Source organism: Myodes glareolus, chromosome 10 (genome assembly GCF_982192425.1).
Source record: "Myodes glareolus chromosome 10, mMyoGla1.1, whole genome shotgun sequence".
NCBI lineage: Eukaryota > Metazoa > Chordata > Mammalia > Rodentia > Cricetidae > Myodes > Myodes glareolus.
The window spans coordinates 47219455-47244587 of record NC_142035.1 but is presented as its reverse complement, the minus strand read 5'-3'; the positions used below and the strand labels follow the sequence as shown (position 1 = coordinate 47244587).

At 37.8% G+C, this 25133-nt stretch overlaps 1 protein-coding gene across 3 annotated transcripts in view; it reads right to left on the bottom strand.

Annotated features, from left to right (window-relative positions):
- Positions 1-25133, bottom strand: part of Rnf24 (ring finger protein 24) — a 45182-nt gene that overhangs the window by 16316 nt on the left and 3733 nt on the right. The window contains exon 2 of one of the 3 annotated variants that reach the window (XM_085696307.2): positions 1931-2014. The exons of the other annotated variants lie outside the window; for them this stretch is intronic. The gene's annotated coding sequence lies outside the window, so the exon portion shown is untranslated. The remainder of the gene's footprint in view (positions 1-1930; positions 2015-25133) is intronic. 3 annotated transcript variants of the gene reach the window in all.

Here is a 25133-nt window from a genome sequence, read left to right as displayed (position 1 = left end):
GGTCAATAGCTAAACAGAATAAGGTTAGGCAGGAGAGTCAAACTGAGAAACCTGGGAGAAAGAGGGGTGGAGTATGGAGTTGTCAGGCAAACCCAGAGGGAGCAGTAGACGAATGTTAATAAAGGTACTGCCATGAGGCAGTGCATAAATAAGAAATAAGGGTTGACTTAAAATGTAAGAGCTTGTTAGTAATAAGCCTGAGCTATGGCAGAGCATTTATAATTAATATAAACCTCAGTGTGTTTATGAGAGTTCACTGCAGGACAGGAAAACTCTGCCTACACTGCTCATTGGTAACTCTCAACACCAATGGTCTCAATACCCCCCACAACAAAACACACACACTAAAAGACTGGATAGAAAACAGGATCCATCCTTCAGCTGCATATAAGAAACACACTTTTACATCAAGAATAGATATTACCTTGGAGTAAAGGAATGAAAGAAGGTATTCCAAGCAAATGGACCTAAGAAGCAAGTTGGCATAGTCATCTTAATGTCTCACAAAATAAGACTTCAAACCAAAATAATCAGAAGAGATAGGGAAAGACACTACTTACTCAAATGAAAAATCCACCAAGAAGACATTGCAATTTTTAACTTCTATGCACCAAACACAAGGACACTTATGTTCATAAAAGAAACACAACCACGGCTTAAATCACATGTTAACTCACACACAATGATAGTGGGTGACTTCAGTACTCCAGTCTCACCAATAGACAGGTCATCCAGACAAAAACTAAACAGAAAAAACTAAATGGAGCTAAATGATATCATAAACCAAATGAACCCAGCAGATATTCAAAGAACACTCAATTGAAACAGTAAAAAAAAAAAACCAAAAAAAACCCTTCCTTCTTAGCAGAAGTTCATGAAACTTTCTCCAAAATTGAGCATATACTTAAACACAAAGTCAAGTCTCAACAGATACAAGAAAACTGAACTAACATCCTGCATCCTCTCTGACCACCACAGACCAAAGCTGGATATCAACAATAAAAACAAGAAAAAGCTTACAAAAACTAGAAACTGAACAATTCACCACTGAATAAAAACTGGATCAAGACATAAATTAAAAAAGAAATTAAAAATTTCTAGAACTGAATGAAAATGAATATACAACATACCCAGACTTGTGGGAGAAAATGAAGGTAATTCTACAAGGGAAGCTCAAAATACTAGGTGCCAACTACAAAAAAGGAGAGATTTCATACTAATAAAAGCACACTTGAATGCTCTAGAACTAAAAGAAGAAATCATACCCAAAAGGAGTAGATGGCAATAAATATCAATCTTAGGGCCAAAAACAATAAAACAAAAACAACAATGACAAAAACAATACTAAGAATCAATGAAGCAAAGAGAGGGTTCTTTGAGATCATCAGTAAAATTGACAAACCCTTAGGCAAATTAACTAAAAGGTGTAAAGAGAAGAAGTAAATTAACAGACACCAAGGAAATCCAGAGAATCTTAAGGACAGACTTTAAAATCCTGTACTCCAAACTGGAAAATTTAAAAGAAATGGATATTTTTCTTGATATATACATACCACCTACCCAAGTTAAATCAAGATCAGATGCACAATTTAAACACACCTATAACTCTATTTATCACTTCTATTTAGAAATAGTAATTAAAAGTCTACAAAACAAACAAACAAACAAACAAAAGGGCCAGATGGCTTTAGTTCAGAATTCTATCAGACTTTCAAAGAATTAATACCAATACTTCTCAAATTATTCCACAAAATAGAAACAGAAGGAACTTTGCCAAATTCATTTTTTGAGGCCACAGTTACCCTGATACCGAACCCATATAAAGATTTAAAAAAATTAAAGATGAATTTCTCTTTTGAACATATATGCAAAAATTCTCAATAAAATACTTGCAAACTGAATCCAAGAACACATCAAAAAGATCATCTACCGTGATCAAGTGGCTTCATCTCAGAGATGCAGGGATGGTTCAACATATGTAAAGTCCATAAATGTAGTCTACCATATAAGCAAACTGAAAAGATAAAAACCACATAATCATCTCACTAGAAGCAGAAAAGGCATTTGACAAATCCAACACCCATTCACAATAAAGTCCTGGAACAATTGGGAATACAAGGGACGTACATTCCTCAACATAATAAAGGCAGTTTACAACAAGCTCATAGCCAATATCATTTAAAATAAAGAGAAACTCAAAGCAATTCCACTAAAATCAGAAACAAGACAAGGCTATTCATCTCTCTGTATGTCTTCAACATAGTATTTAAGTGTTAGAACAATTAAGGCAAATGAAGGCGATCAAGGGTATACAAACCAGAAAGAAGTCAAAGTATCTTTATTTGCAGAGATATGATAGTATATGTAAGTAAACCTAAAAATTCCACTGGAAACTCCTACAGCTATAAACACTTTCAGAAAAGTAGCTGGATACAAAATGAAGGCACAAAAATCATATACAAGTGACAGACTGAGAAAGAAACAAAACCTTTCACAATAGCCTCACATAATATACCTTGGGGTAACTTTAACCAAGAAAGTGAAAGACTTGTATGATAAAAACTAAGACACTGAAGAAACTGAAGAAGATGGATTGATAGAGCACAGTAAAAATGACCATCCTATGAAAAGCAACCTACAGATTCAATGCAATTCCCATCAAAATTTCATTAATGGTCTCGATAGGACAATTTTCAGTTTTATATGGACACACACATGCAAACACACACAAAACAAGAATAACTAAAACAATCCTGAATAATAAAATAACTGCTGGAAGCATCACCATCCCTTACCTCAAACTGTACTACAGAGATACAGTAATAAAAACAGTATGGTACTGGCACAAAAACAAACACACTGATCAATGGAATTAAAGACCCAGACATAAATCCTCACACTTATGGTATGGACACCTGCTTTTTGGTAAAGAAGCTAGAAATACACACAGGAAAAAGGCAGCAACTCCAACAAATGGTGCTGGATGTAGAAGAATCCAAATAGACCCATACTTCTCACCCTGGATAAAACTTAACTGCAAATGAATCAAAGACCTCAACTTAAAACCAGATACACTGAACCTGTCAGAAGAGAAAAATGAGCAATAGCCTTGAAGGTATTGATACAGTAAAGACTTTCTGAAGCATAGGGGTGAAGATCAACAATAAATGAAACGGAAAAGCTTTTGCATGGCAAAGAACACTACCATTTGAACAAGATGGCAGTCTACAGAAAGGGAAAAGATTTTAGCAATTAAACATATGACAGAGGGCTAATGCCAGAATATATAAAGAACTTGATCAAAACTGGATATCAAGAAAACAACTCAATTTAAAAAATGGGGTCCAGATCACATCTAAATAGAACATTCTTGAAACATTTAATTTGGAGGCTCACAGTTCCAGAGGATTAGAGTCTATAACCATCATGACAGGGAACATGGCAGCAGGCAGGCAGGAATGGCACTAGAGAAGTCATTAGAGCTTACATCTAATCAACAAGCATAAGGCAGAGAGAACTAACTGGTAATGTTGTTGGCTTTTGAATTCCAATACAGCCAAGGCTATATAGAGACCCTGTTTTTAAAAAAAAAAAAAAAAAAACTCAACCAACTAACCCTAATGCATAGGTCCTTCAATAAGGTCACACTTTTAAAAAATCCTTCCAACAGTTCCACCAACTGGGGACCAAACATGAGTCTATGGGAGCCACTCTCATTTAGACCACTACACAAGGTTAGCCAAGAAAGTCCCTGCTTCCTTCACCTCCTCAGTGCTCAATTGTAGGCATGCACTAAGACACTCAGCCTTCTATGTAGGTGCTGAGGATCCACATGCTTGTGTGGCAAGCATTTTACTGGATAAAGTCATTATCAGCCCCTCTTTCAATTTTAATATTTTAAATTCTCCAGTCTGTGGGATTCTGTGATAGCAGCACAAACTGGGTTAAGATACACCTTTATACATAACACATGTTATTCTTTTCATTTATCCTAGACTTATTCTATTCCTTGAGATAAATTTGGTTTTAGTTTTTTTAAGATTGGGTCTTATTATGCAGCCATGGCTGACCTTGAACTTGTCATGTGGATCAGTGTGGCCTTGTATTGTGGAAATCCACTTACCTCTGTCCCGCCCCTGAAGGGCTGGGATTACAGGTGTTTGCCACCATGTCCAGATAAATAGATTTGTATAGTTTATTCAATCAAGTTTATACTTTTCCAAGTTTATGTGTAGATGTACACACACACACACACACACACACAATTATATTTAATATTTTCTAAACTGGTTCTTTTGACATAGAAGAAAGCTGTTTTTTCTTAACATACCCGGAAAGGTTAAAGACAGATGCAGCTACTGCTGCTATTAGTAAGTCTTAAAGCACCTAAACTTTACTCAGCTCTTCTAAGCAGTGAGTGCTTCAAGAGAAGCTAGTTTTAAAACACATATAAAAGCAATTGAACACAGAATTTAATGTGTGCTTTTTACTTATATGCCACTAAAAATAATTACAAAAACATGCCAACAAGCAAAACTACTTTTAAACTTGCTGATCTGTATAGTTCATCTTCCTGACAAGTAAGTCGGCAGTTGCTCCAGGCTCTGCAGTGTGAGCACACGCTTGGTGCTGTAGAAAATGCAATCTTTTGTGTTCTAGCTTAACCAAAGGTGGTCTTAGTAATCGATTAAAAGAAAAAAAAAACCAGCCTAAAGACCTGTTTTATGTTGCTAGTGTAGTAATAATTGCAGAAGACATCATTCATTCTTACTGACACCTGGTGATGAGCCACAGTGCAGCTTCACTGGATAGGCGAGCATCTGGAACCACTCCAATGACCCGAGCCTTCCAGAAACAGCTCTGGATCTGCCTTGACAACTACTTGGTCTACAGCCAACTCTACTACAACAGAGACCAACAAAACACATGGATTGCTAATAGGCTTAGCATATTTCACCAGAGAATATAGAAATTTACTTTGTGTTTTATTTTTGAGGCAGGGTCTTGCCTGGGCTGTTCTTGAACTTCAGATTTTGATGCTTAACTACCCAAGCCTGGAATTACAGGCCTGTGTGGCTCATGATATGCACAGCTGGAAATGGCATGGACTACAAAGCCAGGAGGATATTAAAAACTGAAAAGCCAGAGGCAGAACGCCCGACCGCTCCGTCCAAGGACCCGAGTTCGATTCCCGGCCCGGCACCCCATGTAGTTCCGCATACCGTCAGTCACACACACAGTCTCCCACTGTCCACTGTAGATCCACGTAGAGTAGTAGGCAAAAAAAAAAAAAAAAAAAAAAAAAAAAAAGAACTGATAGCATCTGATAGCATGGACTGCTTTGGTGAGACAATAAGGAACACATTTGATTTTTGTCAACTTGACATGAACCTAGACATATCTGGAAAGAGAGACTCCTAATTGAAAAAAATGCCTCCATAATATTGGCCTGTAGGCAAGTCTGTGAGGGCATTTTCTTGAGTAATAATTGATGTGGGAGGAACCAGTCCATTGTTGGCAGTGCTGCCCCTGGGGAGGTAGTACTGGGTTGTATAAGAAAGCAGGCTGAGCAAGCCATGAGAAGCAAGCCTGTAAGCAGCACCCCTCCATGGTCTCTGCTTCAGGTACTGCTTCTCAGGTTCCTCCCTTGTATTCCTATCCTGGAATGATGGACTACAAGCTGTAAGAAGAAATAAACCCTTTCCTTCCCACGCTGCTTTAGATCATGATGCTTATTACAGCAATAGAAATCTTAAGACAACAGGGAAGTGAATATATATTCTTTTATTTCTTGAAATTAGTATGTTAAAATTTCTCTAGTGAACCTTTTCTACATTGTTTGAGTTGAACTGAGGTCATTCTAATTTTTTATTTTTCCTGGTGAAGAAGCTGACTTATTAGCTTAGTAGTGCAGGCCTCTGCAATCCCAGTACCTCAGTGGGGCTGGGGCAGGAGAGCTATGAGACCCAGGCCAGCATGGGCAACCCAGTGAGACCGAGGCTCAAAATGTAAAAAAAAGAACTAGGGAACATAGTTTAGTAGTAGAATGCTGTGCAAAGCTCCAGTATTTAAAACCCGCCAACAACAAACGATGACTATCTGAGTGCTGTCTTCAAGTGCCAAATCTGGGGTGGGGTGGGGAGCAAAAAAGCCCTGCCACAGACTAAATCTGCAGGCAGAGGACTTTTCTCTGCAGGAACTCTGTAACCTCCCTCTGCTTGCATTCCCACCCCATCCTCATTGTTTAGGAAATTGGAGAAACAAAAACCTACACAATTGCAATGCTAAATTCTAGTTGTTTGTCTCATCTCTATTTCAATGTAGATCTTTCCAATTTTCTTCACTCCTAAATCATATTATTTTGATTCTACTTTTGTTCATTAAAAAAAAATGCTGTTAAGTGGGCTGGTGAGATGGTTCAGTGGGTCAGGTCACTTGCTGCCATGTCTGGGCTCAATCCCTGGAACCCATATGATGGAAAAGAGAAAACTGACTTATAAATTGTTCTCTGCCACATACACACAAATAAGTAAGTAAAAAAAAGTTATAAAACTTTTATTTCTTTATTTGCTTTTAAGAAAATTAAAAATTCTAAACAGCTTGCTGTGGGGCAAAAGGCTTTAGTCCTAGCACTCAGTAGTTAGAGACAGGTGGATCTCTACAATTGCAGGCCAGTCAGTGCTATACAGTAAGAGCCTGTTAGAAAGAAAAAGGAAGGAAGGAAGAAAGGAAGGGACGGGACAGATCTGGGGTTGGAGAGATGGCTCAGCAGTTAAGCTCAGTGGGTTGCTATTCTAGAGGACTGGGGTTCAATTCCCAGCACCCACATGGCAACTCACAACTGTCTATAACATCAGTTCTGGAAGATATATATGCAGATAAAATACCAATGCAATAGAATAAATCATTTTAAAAAATCTAAATAGTTCCTCTAATAGTCTATCCTCCCCTGCTCTATAAATGGAGATGCCGAGCCCTTTGCTGTTGGGTTTTTCTTTCAGCTGCCACTGATCCCTACGGGTGTGCATCCAGCACTCCCCTTAGGTGGTATTGCCCAAGTAATCGGGCCTGAGCTGCTGCCTTTAATTTGTGTACCGTAATTGGAGCATGAGTGTTTGCTATTCTGATGGGTCCTTTACTCTGCCCTATTCCAAGTTTCAGTTATTCTTTTTCTGTGGTTTTGTTTTTGAGATAGAGTTTCTCTGTGTAGTCCTGGATGTCCCGGAACCTCACCTATAGACCAGTATGGTTTTGAATGCAGACCCTCTAGGCCGCCACAGCCCAGCAAAAGTGTCAGTTTCATAAAGATCCATCTTCATCTTTTTACAACTGAAGTCTCCATTAAAAATTTTAGGAATCTCATCAGACCTTTAAGAGACTTCACTGTGGTGATGAGAGATTCAAATTAGTCATCTCCTATTCTCTTCTAATTTATCTCAGGCACACGGTGCATACCCTATATTACAAAAAATCTATTTATCAGCCTCTAATTAATGGATTCTATTTGATTCATGGTTTTACAACCAGCTTGGTGAAAGTTCTTTTCTGTTTGCTTAGGGTTTTTCTTTTTTCTTTTTGAGATAGGTTGTCCTCATCTAAACCTCAGTCTTTAGTCTAACACTTTCTTAATTGAGTTATTTCACAACTAAACCTCAGTCTTAAAATCACAAGCTTCCTAACTCTTCCTGAGTGCTGAGGTGTATACTTCTATTCATGGCTCTAAGCGCAGAATTTTTTTTGAAATATTTATTTATTTATATTTTACATACATCGGTGTTTTGCCATGAGTGTTGGGTCTCCTGGAACCAGAATTACAGACAGTTGTGAGCCACCATGTATTTGCTGGGAATTGAACTCAGGACCTTTGGAAGAGCAGGCAATGCTCTTAACCGCTGAGCCATCTCTCCAGCCCCCATCCATCCATCTTGAGACAGGTTCTCCCTATGTATCCCTGGCTGGTCTGAACTCAGATATATAGATGAGGCTAGCCTCAGATGCACAAAGATCTGCTTCCCTCTGTTTACTGAGTGCTTGGATCAAATGCATGTATACGACATCTGATCTAAGTACAGAATTCTTAGATTGTTAAAAAGAACATATCTACCACCATCCTGTAACACTCAGACAGCACAGAACACAAACTATAAAGGAGACTTTCAGTCAGTTCCAGAAAGGCACTGAAAAGAAGTAGGCAGAAAAGAGAAGGTCCCTTCTCAATCTGCAATAAACTAGGTATATTATCTGCTTAATATTAGAAAAAGCTGCTTTGTTCTCAAGAGAATAGTACATCTTTCTCACAACAAAAGAAATCAAAATAATAATTATGTCAATAATAACTTTACTTTTGTTTTTTTGAGACAGGGTTTCTCTGTGGCTTTGGAGCCTGTCCTGAAACTAGCTCTTGCAGACCAGGCTGATCTCAAACTCACAAAATAAATGTAATTAAAAAATTTGTAAGACTGTCACATTGTCAGTACAAAAGGTACTTTCTGTTGGTTTTAATATAACTTTACATATATACTAGAATATAAAGACAGATCTAAAGAAAGTCTTTAGTATGAATTTGTTTGAAAACCATGTGATTGGTTTGATTTGGTGTGGGTAACAACAGCTGCTGTGGGCTGATATGTGCTTGTCATGTCATGTCATGTCATATCCGGAAACCACCATTTCACAGCTCTCTTCCTCATCCATCAGTTCTCATTCTTTCTGCTCCCTCCTCTGTAAGGTTTCCTGAGGCTTGGACATTGGTGGGGATGGTGTGTGTGTGTGTGTGTGTGTGTGTGTGTGTGTGTGTGTGTTACACAGCTGACCACTCATCTTACTTAAAGTCAGCACATTAAGCAGTTATGAGTCTCTGCATTAACCACTATCCACTACAAAAAGAAACTTTTCTGACTGAAGTTGAAAGCAACACAAATCTATATTTAGAAGGAAATCTAACAGCATGACTAACAAAACTGTAGGTTCCTCCAAGACCTATTTTCTCACTATTTGTCTCAGGATTTCTATTGCTGGGATAAAACATCATGATCAAAAGCAACTTGGCAAAAAAAGAATTTATTTCATCTTTCACTTCTTGGTAACATTCCACCACTGAGGGAAGTCAGGGCAAGAATTCAAGCAGGGTAGGAACTTGGAGGCCATGGGACAGTGCTTATTGGCTCGTTCCTCATAGAATGCTCTTTATGGATTCCACTGGTGTCTTGGGCTTTATATTTCATATCTGAAATTCTTTCTAGTGTCATGATTGTCAAAGTCCTAGACACTGGTTGTGTATACATTGTGAAATCAGTGCCAGAGAGGCTCTAAAGACAGAAAAAGAGCCCTTCTTGTGTGTGCACTGGAGGAAATGATGAGTGTGGAGGTATATGTGTGCCACAGTATGCACCTGGAGGTCAGAGGACAGCTTTGTGGAGTTTGTTCTCTCCTTCCACCTTAACATGGGTTCCAGGAATTGAAGTCAAGTGGCCAGGCTTACACAGCGAGAGTTTTTACTCTGAGCCTTCTCACAGGCCCCTGAGAGCCCTTCTCTAAGTAAAGAGAACTGACTGTGATAACCTGCACTTAAGACACCTGTCAATAAAACAAAACAAACCAACAATTAGTCATAAGTTCCTGGAAAAGCACAGGTCACCAGATAGAAATCAATACAACTTTGTTTAATGGAACAGTTATGAAAGATTTAATTTGTTTTTAAATTAAAGGACTTGACTTTGTTCAGTCTCTAGACAAAATAAATTAATAATTTTATTAATAACTAAATTCAAGTATACAATGGATATTAAAATGTACTGGGTTTTCTCTCCATGTGAACTCCCTTTTTCTCATGGATGGCAGTAAAGTTGCTAAGTGATTTTAATTTAAATTCTGAATCCCCAGAGAAAGCATAGTCTTTATATAATACTCAGCTATTACATATTGAATATATATATATATATGTATATATATATATACATATATATATATATATTCAAGCTGCTTTAGGAGAAGTGTTAAGATTCTCTATGAAGCTCACTCGGTTCTCTTATTTTAGCACATCAAGTTCAGGACTTTACTGCTGAGTCTCCTTTCTGCTGTTTAAACCCAGGGCTTTAAACATGCTAAATGCATTCTGCCACTGAGTTGTAATTCCAGCCTCACTGGTGGGTTCTCAATTCCTAGGAAAGATAAGAGATTTTCAGAATCCATACAGAACCTGAGAATCACTGAAGAGGAAAAGTACTAGAAGAAAAAAGCATATTTACTAACAGTAACATAAAGTTTAATAACCATAGCCACATTTAGAATGGTACAAAACAAACAAAAATTTGAAGAGTCTGTCACTGTATAGGCTTTAAAAAGACAGAAAACAATGTAACCAATGTTTTAGAAATTCATTGGCAGAATAAGGAAAATAAGAGTAAGCTTCATGGTAATACTCAGAATCCAAGCAAGAGTCACAATAGCAACATGCATTAACCTCCCAGACTCCTGCTTTACCGCCCCTCCTACCAGGGTGGTAGCCTCACCCACAGAAGAGGATAGCTACAACAACATCTACCCCAAGGGATGTGTTTCATAAACGGCAAGCATCATTGCACAAAGGTTAGCTTTGGTTTAAGTGCGTGGTTGGCTTTTGGGGTAGGGATGCAGTTAAATGTAAAAATTTCAAGTTAGCAATCATCTTGGCTTAAGCCACATCTTCCTGGCCCACTTTGGGTCACAAATATACTCCTTTCTAGAGTGATTGGCTTACAGTATGGGATTCTGAGGAACAGACATTAATTGAACATTTTTTCCAACAAATTCTAGATAACTAATGTATATAAACTAAAAACATACCTGTTTTTGAACCTTAATTTGTAGAAGGAAAATTGATGAACTAAAACAGCCATCTAAGAGGCTCATGACTAACTCAGCAATCCCTAAATGTCTCTCTCTAAATCCAAAATATGAAGGCTACTTTTTGTTGTTGTTTGTTTGTTTTTGTTAAGACAGAGTTTCTTTGTGTAGCTCTAGCTGTCCTGGAACTCACTCTAAAGACCAGGCTGGCCTTGAACTGGGAGATCCAGATGCTTCTGCCTCCTGAGTGCTAGAACTTAAAGGCATGAGCCACTATCACCTGGCTGAGGCAGCTTTTTATTGTACTTTGACAATTGGTGATAATTACCTCAAGTTTCTAGATAGTAAATTCTAAGCATGAGACCCAATATCTTTCTGTCTTCTAGAATCACTTTGTTCTTTTACAAAAGATCTAAGGAGGGGCTGGAGAGATGGCTCAGAGGTTAAGAGCATTGCCTGTTCTTCCAGAGGTCCTGAGTTCAATTCCCAGCAACCACATGGTGGCTCAAACCATCTGTAAAGGGGTCTGGAGCCCTCTTCTGGCCTGCAGGCATACACACAGACAGAATATTGTATACATAATAAATAAATAAATAAATATTTAAAAAAAAAGATCTAAGGAAGTTTTGTGTATATGTGGTGCTGAGGACTGAACTATGGATCAGGCTAGGTAGGCACTGTACTGTGCCACAAACCCAGCCTAGCTGTATGCTTAAGACAGTTTCAGGCAGAGTACGGAATTCCTGGGATAATGGGGGTAGGGATGAAATGTGTTTCTTCTGTGGGTGAGTCTGGTTCTGCTTTTATATTTTAAAACATCCTGAGAAGGTGATAATCATTCCAGAATGATGAACAATCTCTCTCTAAACAGTTTTTAAAGAGTCAAGTCTTGCAATATCATTAGTTCTGAAAGCTTTCTTTTGTTTCTGGGCTGGGTCTATTCCCTACTGATTATTTTCCTTAGGAGTTTCTGAGTTTTGTGGAATGTTCACACAACTTATTTCCTAAGAGGCTGGCTCATAAATCACATCAGTTCTCACAAGTGTCTTTCAGACATCTCTTTACAATAACACAGCTACAGAAAAAGGAATTTATTCTTTCTTTTTGTATTTAATTTTTGAGACCAGGTCTTGTCGTGTAGCTTTGAATAGCCTGGAACTTGGGATATAGATCAAACTGTCCTCAAACTTGCTATTCTCCTTCTTCAATCTCACAAATGCTGAAACTACAGTGGCTAGATACCAGAATGACATATTCTTTTTGTTTTAAGATTTACTTTTATTACTTTTAGTTACGTGTGCACGCGTGTATATACCTGCATATATACAAGTATAGGTGCCCATAGACGCCAGACCCTGGAGTTGGAATTACAGGCAGTTGTAAGCTGAATGACATACTAGGAACTCAAATTGGATGCTCTGCAAAAACACTACTTACCCTTAGCCACTGAGCCCTTTCTCCAGCCCTGGTAATGCTATTAAGAGACATTTTTTTAAATATAAAAAAAAGTTGGGAAATTTATTTAGGAAATTAGTATCAGGTATTAGAAACATAGAATCCTTCTTTAGAGGAAGAGATATAGTGAAGAATGTCTTTGGTTTTCTCTTATGATTAACAAGATAGTAAGTAGCATGGGGCTGGAGATATGGCTTAGCAGTTAAGAGCACTTAAGTCCAGAAGACTTAAGTTCAAGTCCTAGCACCTACACACAGTTCACAAGCATCTCTAACTCTAGATCCAAGGAATCAGAGACCCTTGTTCTGGCCTCTGCAGGCACAGACACATATTTGGCACAGAGACATAAATATAGGCAAAACAGTCATACACATAAAATATGTCAAAAAAATAAAATGCTTAAAATAGTTTAACAAAAAAAGATTGTGGCAGAGAATAATAGTTTGTCCTCTTCTCTTGCCTCCTGCCACATCTGTCTTCCTTTGCTTCGTGTGATTAGATTTCTAGGTGGGTACAGGACTACACTTCCTAACTCTGCTTGCAGTTACCCTCGTCCACATCTTCGTTAAGACACATGCAATGGATGCACATGAAATCATGCTTATCAAAGCACTGACAACTGTTTTCTACTTTATGCTTCATTCTTTTCTTTACCTTGTGTTCTCTAATGGGGATGCTATGTCACCAATCTACTCAAGAAGGTCTGGAGATATAGTTCACTGGCCCAGTGCCTGCCCAGAATGCACAAGTTCTGGGTTCCATTCATAGCATTACAAATATAGGAAGAGGATGAGGTCACCACAACTTGAAGGTGGAATGACAAGAAAGAAATGGGTATGTTTAGTATTAAGGTCCATGATTCTTCATACTAGACATGTGACAACTTTTACATTCATAAAGAAATAATTTTAATGTTTTCTAGCACCCGTTTTATGATAGCTGATCCCTAATCATACACTTGTCATCTAGGTCAGTACTATTTTTAAATTATTTTGTATTCACAGACATTCAGAAAACCAGATCACAGATCCTAACTCTAGTTCAGAAGTACACACCTTTTGCTAAGATCATATATATTTCCTAGCCCCATATTCTGACACATTATATAACTAATTAGAGCACAGAAACTTGACGTTACAATGTGTTCTAATACAACAGTGGAGGTAGTCTGGAACCAACAGCAATACATTTACTAATTACCTAACTAACATTATCTGACATATATATCCTGATCCCAGAATCATGTCTATGCTGCAGGTTGGCTATCACTTTACTAAAGTATAAATAAAGTCATTTGTATTTTTATATATTGACTAAAATAGCTAAAGCTGACTTTATTCAATTTTTAAAGTATCTATACTGTAACCAGTCACATGAGGACTTGTTTAGTGCTCAAAAAGTCTCAACTTTTGGAGCATTTCAGATTTTCAAATTAGGGATACTCAGCCTGTCACACACAACAGTTGGTTGTTCAAAATAAAACATTTAAGTTTTCATCTCATAAAACTCAATAATTAAAATGTAGTGTGTAAGCCTAGAAATTATATCAATAATGTTTAAGTTCTGCAGAACAATGAAGAGAAAAACAACAAGTAAAAGTGACAGTGGTGCAACCATTTTGATACAATGACTCCAGATTGTACAATGATACAATTATTATCCTGTATATGGAAAGACAATCATGACATTATCCATGTATAAAGGAGGCTCAGAAGGATTAATCTTTTCTCTTCTCTACCAGAACACCATTCTTTACTCCATCTATAGCAACTATTTAGAGAGCATTTCTCATCATTTGTGACAGAGTGAGGCATGGCAATGGCACACAAGTCAATTTTCTCTATTAACAAGTCATTCCTTCTATTCCTCCTATAGGTCAGTGTGCTTCTGAGAATCTTAATATTTCAAAATGATAACCAAAATGAACTTTGAAAACATCATCGTTAAGTCAAATGAACCAATACCACATGGTCGCATAGTATATGACTCTCTGAAAGACTGAGACTAGAAACAGAAGCCGTCGAGAGTAAGGAGTAGAGTGTGATGGCTAGAGGAATAAGGTTCCTTCATAGGACAATGATACTGTTCCCAAATTATGGTGATGAATGCCCAACTCTAGAAACAAACTAAAATCCAATGGATGTACATTTAAAGATTTACTTATTTGTATGTGCGTGCCTATGTGAGTTGGTCTATCACATGTGGCAGGTGCCCACAGAAATCACAGGTGTTGAATGCCCTAGAACTATAGTTACATATTGTTAGCTGCCTGAGGTGGGAGCTGGGTACCTGATATGGGTCCTCTGCAGGAGCAGTAAAAACTCTTTTTGTTGTTTAATTTTTTTTTTTAGATTTCATTTTATCTGTGAGTGTTTTGCTTGCATGTACATATGTGTACCACAAATGTGCCTGGTGCCTGCAGAAGTGAGAAGTGCAACTGGTGTTATAGATGGTTGTGAGCCACCATGTGGCACTGAAAACTGAATCTGGGTCCTCTACAAAAGCAGCAGATGCTCTTAATGACTAGGCCATCCTTCCAACCTGGAACTGAATCATACATTTAAATAAATTGTGAACATGTAAATTTTGTCTCAATAAGACTATGCAACCTCTGATCAGGCACATCTTGGCAGTCAGGATGGCAAAGCTTCTGTGTTCCCTCCTTCCAATAAACTAGCTCTCACGGAGCAACGACAATTATTAGGACAGTACTTTATTAAAGGAACTAAATTACATTCATAGTAACTCAAGCATTTAATTGTAATTACTTCCATCTGAGGCTAAGAACACAGCTAATGAATAAGGCCAAAACTTGCTCAACTACCATATGCCATCCCCATATCACTCTGCTTTTCTCTGTATTCAAAAAAAAATCAATGGAATTTATTGTGAAAAAATGTATAAGTTTGATTTTTAGAAAAGTTGAGAATTAGCTAATAAAAGTCAAATGCAAGCTCTACTTGATTTCACTGCAATTATAGGAAGTTAGCCTGTGGAAAGTATTGAAATGCCATAGAAGTTCCTATTTAAGTTTTACAGGAAGTTTTCAGACTGTATGAAATATATCACAAAAAGAATATTAAAATGACAACTGGAAAAAATTAAAATGTAACTTAGTGAATCACATAAAGAGTTATTCATTTGTAAGTTCAGACTAGATGATGCCTGGTATATAAAAGATGATAAATGAGACATGAATAAGGATGGTAAACCCAAGTAGAATGTTCAATGGAATAATGGGAATATTCTTTATGAATTGCATATTTATTTACTGTGTATGGGAGGGGCATGTGTATACTGGAAAGAATGTCAAAGTCAAAGGAAACTTGAAGCAGTTGGGTCTTTTTTACCATGTGGGTTTCTGGGGATCAAAAGTGCTTATACCTAAGCCACCTCAATGGCCCAACTGACATATCTATCTTAAAAATACAAAAAATTACCCTTGTTTGTTGTAAAATGTACCAGCTTTGTGAACTTCAAAGGGTTTAAGAGTGCTAAGTACGGTGGTCCACTGCTTTATAGACCCCCCCATAAACAGTAACAGTAGGACACTGAATGGTGGACCTACACCTTGTGGGCTCTGGTTGTAAGAGACAAGAGGTTGCAAGGGTGTGAGGCAACAAGGTGGTGACACAATTTCCTAGAAAGACTCTTTACAGAAAGGAAGTGTATCTTAACTAAACACATGCAATAACGAGCCCTCTGCAGGCACAATGACTTGCACACCGTGACTATTCTAAAGCAATTGTTGAACTCAGCAAGTAGAAAGTTCATTTTCTGCACTAAATCACTTTGGCTGAGATGAGGAATAAAAACACCTGTAATGCTTGGATCACCTGATTAAAAACAATTATGCTGATTTTATCTATGGGCTTCAGTGAGGGGCTGTTTTGTTTTGTTTAACTGTGCTAGGGACTGACAAGGCCTCCTGCCTGCTAAATAAGTACTCTACTAATACTCCCCAGTTCTTGTAGACAGTCTTTTTTTTTTTTTTTCAATTTTAAAAAATAAAATAAGCCGAGTGGTGGTGGCACACACCTTTAATCCCAGCACTCGGGAGGCAGAGGCAGGTGTATCTTTTTGAATTTGAGGCCAGCCTGGCTCCAAAGCTACAGAGAAACCCTGTCTCGAAAAACCTATATATATATATATATATATATATATATATATATATATATATATATATATATATTTAAAAAATTACATTATTTCCCTCTCCTTCATCCTACAATCCTTCCCATGTCCCCTTTTGTTATCTCTCAAATTGATGATGGTTTCTTTTCCTTTAATTTTATACATACAACATACATACATACATACATACACACACACACACACACAAATATGACTTGCTGAGTTGCTTGTATGTACACGATTTCAGGGCTGACCATTTAGCCTTGGATAACCAATTGGAGGTTCATCCCAGGGTTGACTCATTCTCCCTCCTGCGGCAGTGATTAGAGGCTGCTCCCTTTCATGTTAGCTTGTCGTCTATTGGTGTTGTCATTGTTCAGGTCTTGTTTAGGAGACGCACTGTTCAGGTATCATGGGTTGACGAGGCACGGTGCGATCGGTAATAAAAGATCCGCCAGACTAGCTTAATACAAAATATACAGCTTTAATAAACAGAAGGAAGACTAACACCAGCTTACACCAGAATCCAAACAATCCATCTGGATGCAGGAGCCAGGCGAAAGAGAGAGCTAGCAGGAGCACACTCGCCAGGTTTATAGGTAAACTTTAGCCTAAGGGCGACACGCCCCATGAACAAAATGTGATTGGCTGAACTCCCCTATCAATGGGTGTAGGTTCCTTTATCATTCCTAGGAGACACAACTGTGTGGCTTGCTGATCCTCCGATTCTAATAATCTTTCTGCCCCTCTTTCATGAGATCCCTCTGAGCCTTCGTTCGGTACTGGAGTTTTGTTGCAGATATATCGGGCCTGGGTACTCCACCATCAGCTGTTCTCTGGATTGTGGTCAGTTGCGGCTTTCTGTATTTCTCTGCCTATCTGCAGTCTTTGAAGGCATCCCTTTACAATGGCATACTTCACTTTTAGGAGACCACAGTACAGTATTATTCCTTTTTAAGTAAACAGTATAGCACAGTAAGGGCTCATATATGAAGAAATCACACTAGCACGTACTTTTAATGACCCTCTCAAACAGTGTAATTAGAGATGGTCTAGAGATGGTTACTAAGTTAAGAACTCTAACCTCTTTAATTTTCCTTTGAAATCAAGACTACTTTCCTGGAAACAAGGATTCAGGGAATAACTAAAAACATAAGGTAAATTGGAGCAGGACAAAGCGAGTAAGGCTTCCTCGGCATTAAAGAAATTTATTAAAAAAATTTGATGTTAAGAAGTATCAGGAGATACTGGGTGGTGGTGGCACCCTTTAATCCCAGCACTCAGGAGGCAGAGGCAGATGATGTCGGCAGCTCTGTGAGTTCAAGGCCAGCCAAGACTACAAAGCAAGTTCCAGGACAGCCAGGGTTGTTACAGAGAAACTCTGAAAAACAAACAAAACCACACACACACACACACACACACACACACACACACACACACACACACACAAATAAACAAAAAAAATAACAGGAGAAATGATCAAAAAACTCTTTAGCATAAAGTAAAACAATTTTTTTCAAGACAGGATTCCAATTCATCTGTTATCTGTGTGCTTATTTTTTTAATCTTGTTTTTTTATTCCAGATTCATTTTTTTTCCTGGGAACTTAGTAACATTTACCTAAAGAGCAGCCCATGAAGAATGAGTGGAATGAGCACTCAGGTGCATCTGAGGAAGGGCTAGGTCAAATCAACTTTTGGGAATCCTGACTTTGTATCCTAAACTAGTAGTATCCTTCCATTGCTTGATTTAAAAAGGCATTTATATATTTCCACCTTTAGCTTGCAGAGGTATTAGAGTGCATGTCAATTTTAAAAGAAATAATTCACATACTGATATGGTATTCAAAGGCAGCACCACAAAGACACAAGATTAAATCCTTAAGTCAAACAATTCAATTTCCTTCCTTATCTGATTAAACTTATTTTTATCACGTATACAACAGTATAAAATTACAGTGACAGCCTCTCATTTAAAGTGAATTTTATAGTTGCCCTAAAAATCCCTTGGATGAGAAAAAGACCTTACAGAATTCTTGCTAACAAATGTAGAAGAGATAGCAGAGTAAGGAAAGTCATTATTACTCCACAGATGAAATACCTTATACTGTGACCATCACACTGGTCTTTTAGCAATACAGGAAGTGGGGTAGACAGATACATAAAGCCTCTAGGTGTGATTCAGTGTTGAATGTGATACAGAGAACAGCAACAAACTACATCATGTGATGAAGAAGCAGACAAAGCCCAAATGTGAGAGTCACAGGACCAGGACCCAGCTTGCGTGATGCGTTCATAACATAAAACAAAAAGAAGAGGAACTTCCCTAAATAAAAAAAAAAAAAAAGACAGAAGACCTGAACTTATCTTTAAAATATCTCAGCAAGGGAAGGTGAAAGAGAAAAAACTAGAAGAAAATATGTGACAAACCCTGTAATTCAGTGTTTCTTAACTTCCTGATGCTGCAACCCTTCAGTACAGTTCCTCACGCTGTGATGGCCCCCCAACTATAGAATTATTTTCATTGCTACTTTGTAACTGTAATTTTGCTACTGTTATGAATTGTAATGTAACTATCTGGGTTCTATAGCTGTCTTTGGTCACAGGGTTCATCTGACCCACAAAGAGGTCTCAGGACACAGGTCGGGAACTGCTGCTCTAACTACCGAGATGGCATATTGGAGCACTCACACTGCTTTTGAGGATGTTTACAGCTCTTCCTAACAAAACCTAAGCCCCTTGCAAACAGAAGTTTGAGCTCAGTGTGTTGGCCCAAGCCTGCAATCCCAACATGGCAGGAGACAGAGGCAGGCAGAGCTCTATTGAGTTTGAGGCCAGTCTGGTATATGTAGCAAGTTCCAGGCCAGCAGGCTACATGGAGAGACACTATCTCAAACAACAAAGCAAAACAAAAGATAATTGAGTCTGTAGTCTTTTATTTTGGGGGCTCTTTGTTCTTTTGTTCTTTGGGGGGGCTGTCACCCACCTCCCAAATAAATCACACACAGATTCTTATGCTTTCTTATAAATATCTGGCTTTAGCTTGGCTTGCCAGCTTTCCTTACCTTAAATTATCCCATCTACCTCCTGCCTCTGGATTTTTTCCCTTTCTTACTTCTTCTGTGTATCTTACTTTTACTCCGTGGCTGGCTAGGTGGCTGACCCATGACGTCCTCCTCTCCTTTTTCTCTTCCAGAGTTGTTCTATTTATACTCTCCGCCTGCCAACCCAACCTATCCTTTCTCCTGCCTCATTATTGGCCGTTCAGCTCTTTATTAGACCATAAGGTGTTTTAGACAGACAAAGAATCACAGCTTCACATTTAAACAAATGCAGCATAAACAAAAGTAACACATCTTACATCGTTAAACAAATGTTCCAGAGCATAATCAAATGTAACACACCTTAAAATAATATTCTACAACATGAATCTAAGAATATTAATCTCAGGCAGAAAATAAGGGGACCCAAGGCTAAAATCCACCTTACTGGTTTTTCAGTGTGTAGAAGTAGGATAAGTTATATAGTAAATATCCGTCTCTCCTTGAGTAAAACAACGACATAACTATAGAATGCAAATATTGTTTTATACCTAAAATAAATTTTTTTACTGAAAATCTATAACATAGAACAAGCAGTTTTAACAACACACACACACACACACGCATAAGAAGAGACAGAGTCTCCAAATACACACACACATCCTTTTACAGATGCAGCTGCCCACATCTCAGAACTGTCCTGCTTTCAAAGAATTGAGCTGTAAATGAATGGTGGCAGGGAACTGAAACAGAGAACTGAGACCCACAAAATAGTCACAGCTACATTCAGAACCGAATGTTTTTTCTTTTGTTTACACTTGATTACTTCACATCTTTCCTGAGATCATATCTTAACATACAACATTCACAACAAACAAAACAAAACAAAGCAAAACAACAAAAAAAAGTACTGGCTGTTCTTCTAGAGTGCCTGAGTTTGATTCCCAGCACCCATATGGCAGCTCACCACTGTAACTGTTCCATGGAATATGACAACTTACTTCTGTCTTCTGTGGGCACTGCATGTAGGTGGTGCACAGATATGCACACAGGCAAAAAGCATCCACACACATAAGTAGAATAATTTTAAGAATCTACAAGTAGGTGTGGTAACTCATACCTGTAACTTTAACAAAAGGCATGCCACACAGTTGAGGCTTAAGCTACAGAGCGAATTCAAGATGAGTGCTGGTTATAGAATAACCTCTCTTAAACACAAAGGACCCTGAACTTCTTTCATCTACTGCAGTGCATCTGAACACTCTTCTGGGAGTTGGTAGCATAAACTGAGAGATAATGGGTGATGGAGATGTCTGTGCCACGGTCCCTGACTTGTTAACCTCAAGAAATTACTTCTTTGGGAGCTGGAGAGATGGTTCAAAGGATGAGAACACTGGTTGCTCTTCCAGGACCCTGGTTGAATTCCCAGCACCCACATGGCAGCTCATAAGTACCTGTAACTTCAGTTGATCTGATACCCTCATAAAGACATACATGCAGACAAAACACCAATGCATATAAAATAAAAGTAAATAAATTATTTTTAGAAAACAAAATTACTTCTTTGATCTTTAATTTTATCATCCATGAACTGGTTTCGGAGTAGTTGTAAGGAGGAAATAATAGCTGTTTTGCTAGAGATATACAATGTTCTCAGTGTAGGCTAATTCATGAAAAAGTTCTATGTAGCTATTGATACTGCTTTGTTATTTAGAGAAAACAAATCTTAAGTTTCCAATCTTAATTCCAGCACCTGGGAGGCACTGAGTTTGAGGTTATTCTAGTCCACAACTACAAAGAGAGTTCTAGGATATCCAGAGCTACATAGTGAGACCCTGTCTCAATAAAGAATATTACTTTTTGGCTTGTTTTCAGAGACAAAATAGAAAAATCAAAAGATTGAAGAAACTTATTTTTTTTCAAAGATTTGTTTGTTTGTTTGTTTATTATGTATACAGTATTCTGTCTGTCTGTATGCCTGTAGGCCAGAAGAGGGCACCAGGTCTCATTATGGATGGTTATGAGCCACCATGTGGTTGCTGGGAAATGAACTCAGGACCTCTGGAAGAGCAGCCAGTGCTCTTAACCTCTGAGCCATCTCTCCAGCCCAAAGAAACTTTTTTGCTTTGTTTTTTTCCAGATAGCATTTCTCTGTGTAGCCTTGGCTGTTCTGGAACTCACTAAGTAGACCAGGCTGGCTTGGAACTCACAGAGATCCACCTGCCTCTGCTTTCTAAGTGCTTGGATTAAAGATGTGCAGCACCACCACTCATCAGTTGAAGAAACTTTAATTACAGACATGTACACAATTCAGTCCAAGCTGTAGACACTAAATCCTATTTTAAGTTTAAAGCACAAAGTATAATTTCACATGCTCAGATTCAAGAGAAAATAATAAAGAAATTTAGGTAATTTCTAATGCTTTTTGGTTTGATTAGATGAATTTAACAAACAGGTAATATAGAACCACTCAATCTCCAAGTGAAAAAAAAATTAAGGCAACATACTACTGTGAGATAGTTTTTTTCTATCAAAAGTACTTTGCTCAATACCATTTTATAAATCTCCACATGATAAAACTTTTGTTTTATAGAATGTCCTCCACCACACCCCACATACTGTAATTCACCACAGGACACCCTTGCAATTTCAGAACTAGATGGTTTGAAGTATTGACCCCTTTCGATCATTTCCTTTGCACCAATTCTTTAAAACTAGCCAATCACTAAAGACTCAAGTCTGAACAAGACTATTAATGTTGAGAATGAAAGATAGCATCATCAGATGAGATGTGTGCTCATACTGGCAGTATCACACTTATTCTTTTGCCCTTAATTAAATTAATATATTAAATTTGCTAAAGGATTTAAGGAACTGCCTGATACAAGTATCTGTCAAGTTAGGAAAATATTAGCAAATAAAATGAGACTAATTTTAAGATAACATATAGAATTAGCCCTCTATTGAGGCCTATGGTGTTTATAAAGCAAATCTTATATTGAGGAAAAAAATTTTACTAAACCAAATCACCCAAATTTTATAAGATAAAAATGAAAATAACAGGGAAACTTTATTAAGAGATGTTAATAAATGAAAACAGATAAATTGGAGGAAGTCCCAATATGAAAGCATTTACTTTTATTGACAAGCAATTTTTCTATCCTTAGCATTAAATTCATAAAAATTCAGGTTGCATTAAACTTTCCCACAGCAATTCATAACACAGAGTTCATTTGCTTTCCCTTAACACTGCAGACTGACTTCAGCTCCATAGAGGGAGGCCTGGAGCAACTAACTTTTTGGCATGACTATTCTTAGGATAGATAGAAGGCCCAGGCTAGCTTTCCAATAGTGGCCAACCCAAAATAAGGCCACTGGCCAGCTATTCATGGGCCAGCTGGCATGGAACAAAGTGTCTAGTTCTTACCTCCAGAGCAGAGGTTTATCCAGCTGGCTTTCAAAGGATGGCACTAACTGGAGTGCTCGCAATTCCTTTTCAACCATCTGGCATTCTTTTAAAACCCTCAATTTACACAGCACTACATTTTGAGGTCTGAAATGCTCAGATTCCAAAGGTTCCCATTATGTATCTAGATAAGAAAGAAGTAGAGTAAGTACCAAATTAATTCAAGAAACAATTTCTAAAACCGAAAATTACCCATAGCTTTCTCTTTAAAAGGTCCATGGTTGTTAAGTAAACTTCCAATATTATATCAAGATTATATATAGATAGATAGATAGAGAGAGAGAGAGAGAGAGAATAATAAGAACATAAACTAGACAAAAACAAAAAACAATTTAACACATAGAAACAAATTTCTTAGGTCTAAGTAAGATCTAGCCCTTCCTAATGGGACTTATACAGCCTGTCTATATCCTTCATGCGGCTCCCAAATGTTGAACTGCTACATCCATCTGCCTAGCTACCTTGCTAGCAGATAGAACATCTATAGTTACCTGAAAAAAAAAATCTGTTTTCCAGGTACCTAACACACAAACACGCCTCTAAGGGTGTTTATCTATAATCCTAGCACTGTAGTAAAGCCCTGAGGATCAGGCGTTCAAGGTCATCTTCAGCCACTTAGTTAATTAAGTTCAAGGCTTGCCTGGGTTACATAAAATACTGATCTTAAATAACCAAAATAAATAAGCAAATCTGCTCGATGACACATTGGGCATTTGAAAATTTTAGCACACAACCATAATCTTACCACACAGGTGACAGAGGTAGCAGGAGGGTCTTTCAAGCTGGAGTTCAGCCTGGCTAACATAGTGAGATTCAGGCCAGCCAGAGCTACACTATAGTGAAACTGTTTCAAAAAGGAAAACAAAATTAGTAAAGAAGATTACAATGAGTAACATGAAGAAAGAACCTTTGAGTCAAATAAACAAATAGTACTTGGTTCAAAATTAAACTATTTTATCAAATAGATTTTATCAAATGATCAAAACAATTTATCAATTTACCTAACTGCTAAGAAGTGCTGTAAGCTGCTCACTTGTCAACTGTAGATCCTTGGTTTTTTTGAAATAGATTTTTCTCTCTGTAAATAGCCCTGGAGCTTTCTTTGTAGACAGGCTGGTCTTGAACTCAGAGATCCCCTTGCCTCTGCCTCCTGAGTGCTGGAATTAAAGGTGTGCACCACCACCACCTGGCCAAGATCATTTTACCAACCTATCACATGATCTAATCTGGAGAACCGGTGGGCAAGAAATCGGGGGAAGGGGAGTGAAAGGAAGAGAAGGAGAGAAAAACTAAATAGGTCATATTTATGACCAATATATCTTAGGAGATATAAGTATTCTAAACTAAAGTATTTTAGGGATGATAGGTCTTATGGAAGGACATAGGCAAAGTGTGTGTGTCTCACTTGAGACATTGAACTATCAGGTAAACAGGACAGATTGATGGGAAGCAAAGAAAGTTTGTTAAATTTGTTTTTATAGATGGATGTGATGGACATGAGAACATGCCTGTGGCCTGACATGACCTGTGTAAAGTTAATGATGCAAGAGAGAGGGCACAACAGGAACTGTGAGTAGTGAAGGGGAGAGACAAAGAATGGGGGTGGGGAGGGTGGTTCTGATACCAGAAAGACAAGAGTCCTAAGGACAGGTTTCCAGAGTTGGTGAGAGGAAGAGGGGTTTCTGTCTGAGATCTTCTAAACCTTTACAATCTTAAGAGAGAAAAAGAGAAAGAGAGAGAGAAAGAGAAGTGGGAGGGGGGAGGGAGGAAAGAAGGAAGGGCCAAGTGACTCTTGAAAAATTAAAGTTCAGCCAGGGGTAGTGGCACACACTTTTCTGAGTTCAGGGCCAGAGGTCTATAGAGAAACCCTGTCTCAAAAATAAATAGATAAACAAACAAAATTTACATTTTAAAATCCAAGCCTATCACATCATAAAAGTTAACCTTTACTAAATTAAGGTCTTGTCATCCAAGGCAGGGCCATCTTTCCATTTGCATGGCCATCATTCCCCTTTCCCTTTCTCCTGAGAAATGCTTTTATGTGACCTCATGAATATAGCCATATAAAACTGACTTAAAATTAAATCAAACATTTACTGATAATGAACTTAAGACAGTTTTATTTTAAAGTAACTCTTTGTCATATACAATTTTACCACTTATTAAAGACAAAAGGCAAATTTGTATATTGATATGAATGTTTGTTGACTTTTA